Source organism: Lolium rigidum, chromosome 5, assembly GCF_022539505.1.
Source record: "Lolium rigidum isolate FL_2022 chromosome 5, APGP_CSIRO_Lrig_0.1, whole genome shotgun sequence".
Taxonomy (NCBI): Eukaryota; Viridiplantae; Streptophyta; class Magnoliopsida; order Poales; family Poaceae; genus Lolium; species Lolium rigidum.
The window spans coordinates 199,996,271-200,000,828 of NC_061512.1; the positions used below are offsets into that span (position 1 = coordinate 199,996,271).

A 4,558-nucleotide genomic window follows, 5' to 3' on the forward strand; every position below is an offset into this window, starting at 1 on the left:
TTTCACGTAGACCACAAAGTATATTAGTTTTTCGTGAAAATTGACAAGCACACATATATTATGGAGATGTACATGTAGATTTTTTTTCCAATTTTTTTTTAATATTTTAAAATATGAATTTTTTGGTAGAGTGAGCATATACACTCGGGAGCCAATTTGAATTTCCGCTTGCTTCCGATCTTCCGCAAGAGCAAACGTCCTGTTTTCTCATGACACGCAGCATGCACGAGGAAGGAAACAGGAGATAGAAACGGTGACCACACGTCCACACGTATGTACTAGTAGTAGCCGACATACCGTGCAGAGATCGGCGGCCTGCCGGCCGGAATGACGATTTTCCGCGTCAGTGAGAGCCGCCGCCGATGTGCAAAACCACCATTCTGCCCACCGCTTCCGACGCTACTGCAGGAAACACTTCCGTCACGTGCTCGCGTCTCCCATCGCGCTAGCTACCGCTGTACGATCGCACAGCTCGCCTCGCCCGCCTCGTTTTATGACGAGTCAGGACAAAAACACGGAGCAAAAACGTGACGGCGCACGTCGCGGTTCGGCACACCCAAGACGGAGCCTCGGTCGGTCGATCACATGATCGGTTTGCTCCCAAAGCAGCTTTTGCGAAATGCGAGAACCGTCTAAAGCGCATTTATTAAGACCACCAGAACATCCGACCGACCGAGCCTAGCTCGATGATGCGCCACCTACATACGTGACAGGCCCAATATCTTGTAGGGTTAATCAGCATGGTCGCTTGTTTTTCTCCTTCGCAGGTCGACAGCCACGTATCTACTAGACACGTTAAGAACCCGTCAGTTTTGGTAAACATAGTAGCGCATACTAGACGTGAATGGAATTCTCACGTCTTGGCACGTACCAGTACGCTTCGGGCGCGAAAGGGACACGGCAGGCTCAGTAATCAGCGGGGGTAAAAAATGACGGGAGCTAAAGGCCAGTCTGATTGACGCTGTCGAGTAGTGGTGCGTCAGCTGAGACTTGCCATTATAAGTAGGGAGGCACCGCGCGCCAGCTACCACCACCCCCACTCCGCCCGCCCTCTCTCGCAACAACAACTGTGCCGCCCGTGCTCTCCGCCCCTCCCCGCCCCGATCCGGCGCCCCCCGCCCCCGACCAACCTCTCGCCATGTGCGGCGGGGCCATCCTCTCCGGCTTCATCCCGCCGTCCGCCGCCGCGGCGGCGGCCAAGGCGGCCGCCAGGAAGAAGCACCAGCAGCGCAGGGTCACGCCCGACTCGCTCTGGCCCGGCCTGCGCGGCAGGAAGGCGCCGCCCCGCAGCCACGAGGACTTCGAGGCCGACTTCCGCGACTTCGAGCGCGACTCCACCGAGGACGACGACGCCGCCGCCGGCGACGACGAGGACGTGGTCGAGCAGGTTCCCCGCCGCCGCCGCCGCGGTTCCGCTTCGGCGCCAAGAACGAGGCCGCGCTCACTGCTACCGCCCTAGGTGAGAACCGAGGAGCGCATTCGACTTGGCCTCTTCTTCCTTCCCCTTCTGTTGGAGGCCAAACTATACTCCGCCTCCGCCTGATTTGCCTCGCGCTTTTTTGTTTTTCGCTGAGGGGAAAGGTTGAGTGTCTCTGCCAAACGGGCTTCTGACAGCAGGACGCGGTAGATTTAATCCTGAGCCGTTGGATGGAATGGAATGGGTACTGGTGCTCTAAATTCACCCTATGCGTCTCCAAATCTGGCCGAGTCTAGGGCATACCAACTCCGTAGGAAATCTGCCTCTTCTTTAAATCTGATAGATTGTTTCTCTAGGTTTGATGGTGGTACTGCGAGTGTCGAATCGGCGGGCCATCGTTAGACAAGCTCTGTCTCAGAACCTGCTCTCTGTTTTTTTTTTTCTTTCACTGAATATTTATTTCTCTAGTCCAGTAAGGGCCGAATTAACGAGTTTCCAAGGTAGTTCTTGTGCTTGTTCAGTGGCTCCGTGTGTATGTGCATCTCCATGACTACTAACCAATCTTGGGTTTAGCTTGGTAGGCTTAGGCCTTGTTTCACATTTTGGGATTGACCTATGCATGGTGATGTTCGTGTAATAAGCGCTCTGATGTGTGCCTTTGGTTAGTAGAATGTTTCAGATGTGCCTTTTCTTGTCAAGCGTTGATTCGCTCTAGTACATGTACAGATGTACTGCCAACTCCTCACAGCATCTTGAGATTTTTTGATGTATACACTTCGTGAGATCTCTTACTGCGTATGAGGGTTTACTATGCTTACTTGTTCATTTTCAGTACAATATTTCTGTAACCTCTTTTCTTGTTACCTAGCTGGAATCTTAACTTTTCATTACCGATTACTGTTCTCAGATTTAGCTTTCCACATCTTAGAGATGTATTGTGGAACTGGAAACAGTTGATGCTAAATCTGGGAGGTTAGTCGATCACCCTAGTGCCATCTTTAGATGATTTTTTGTATGTATTTTGCACATCAAAAAGGACTGTCAGATCGAACATTCAAATTCATCTCTTCCACAACTAGAGTGGAAAGATGGCCTGTTGGAATTTGTTGAAATAAACAGATTACCTGCTTGTTTAATTTTATCACATACTACTGTCTAATTTATTGGCTATTTATTAACATCGCGTAGCATTGCCTATGATTTCTAACTACGATCATTTTTATGTAGTTAAGTCAATTGCTAATGGGATTGTTATACCAACTCCTAATTTCCTTTTTTCAAAAATTCTTCTTCAGATGCGTTAATAAGTAACTTTTCATGTAGATGTTACTCAACATGATGGATCTGCTACTAAGCCGGTAAAGCGCAACCGGAAGAATCAGTATAGAGGGATCCGCCAGCGTCCCTGGGGAAAATGGGCAGCTGAAATCCGAGATCCTAGCAAGGGTGTCCGGGTTTGGCTTGGGACATACAACACCCCTGAGGAGGCAGCTAGGGCATATGATGCTGAAGCCCGCAAGATCCGTGGAAAGAAAGCCAAGGTCAACTTTCCTGATGAAGTGCCAGCGGCTCAGAAGTCTACCCTTAAGCCAATTGTTGAGAAGTCCACCTTGAAGCCAACTGCTGCCAAATCAGCAAAGCTAGCTCCACTTCCAAAGACCTGCGAGGATGAGGCTTTCAATCATCTGAGCAATGGAGACAATGATTTGTTTGCGATGTTTGCCTTTACTGACAAGAAGGTTCATGCAAAGCCAGCTGAAAATGTTGATTTCATCCTTCCATTGAAACCTCTTGCTCCCACTGAGGCATACGGGATGAACATGCTATCTGATCAGAGCAGCAACTCATTTGGCTCTACTGACTTTGGGTGGGATGATGAGGCCATGACACCGGACTACACATCCGTCTTTGTTCCAAATGCTGCCATGCCAGCATATGCCGAGCCTGCTTACCTGCAAGGCGGAGCGCCGAAGAGGATGAGGAACAATTTCGGTGTAGCTGTGCTTCCTCAGGGAAATGATGCGCCACAAGATGTTTGTACTTTTGACCATGAGATGAAGTATTCACTGCCTTACGTTGAGAGTAGCTCGGACGGATCGATGGACAGCCTTCTGCTGAATGGTGTCATGCAAGATGAGGCAAGTAATGGGGATCTCTGGAGTCTCGATGAGCTGTTCATGGCAGCTGGTCCTTATTGAGGGGTCGTGGTTCTGGTCAGTGGTCTGCCAATAGCATAAATGTAAGCTATACATACTGTGTAGTTTCGTTCTCTTTCACACTTTTCCCGTGTGAATTTACAACTGCTGTTAACATATAATTTCCACTTTGGTTTCTTGCCAGGTCCAATGCCTATGTCCAAGATGAAGAACCGGTGGCATCTGCTATGTTTCGTAGCGGATCAAACCGTAGTTATGCTAAGATTATATGTGGAACTGTATGACATGTTTATATTCTGTTGATGTAAGCCGTGTCTATGATTGGGTGCATGTTGGAGTCTGGATTTAATAACAACCTTGGTATTATGAGCGCTGTTATGTGCTTGTTAAGTGTATGATTGAGCTTATATTGTGCTTATACAATTGCGCTGTGCGAGTGCTGCTCCTTTTCGCTTTCCGTGAGCTCATCTGAAATCTAGGTAGATCTAGAGAGCTCTAGACCAGATTAGCAATTAATTTTGTCTTCACTGAGCAGTTTGCTACAAAGGATTAGTGCTAGATTAAAGCATCAGGTTTTGATTGGTAGACGGCCAAGTCAATAACTAACATTTGCCTTTATAGATTTGTGTGGTACACATTGACGCTGAAGATTATAAACTGGAGCTGACTGTATCTGGGAGAATTGAATCTAAAAAATGATCAGTTGCACACTGGATCTGATTCCTGGTTTTGCTTTACCAGGTTGGTGTTCCTGGAACCAACCATGAGTTTCCTAGTGAGGAAGTCGGCATCAGCTTGCGCATATAGCTGTTGGCATATCCTTTTCATCGTACATGCTGAGCGATGCCCCACTTTGCAAGTAGTGACACTTGCGGGAAGTTCATGCTCCAGGGCCGTTTGCTTCATGGCTGATCATTCCCCGAGATTTCCGAGCGCAAAATCTAAGGGCATCTCCAACGGGTGAGTTAAATAGACCTCCAACGGG

The 4,558-nt window shown here is 48.5% G+C and overlaps 1 pseudogene; it reads left to right on the forward strand.

Annotated features, from left to right (window-relative positions):
• Positions 1-1,138: 1,138 nt before the first annotated feature.
• LOC124655415 lies at positions 1,139-3,935 on the forward strand (annotated as a pseudogene).
• The last annotated feature ends 623 nt before the right edge of the window (positions 3,936-4,558 follow it).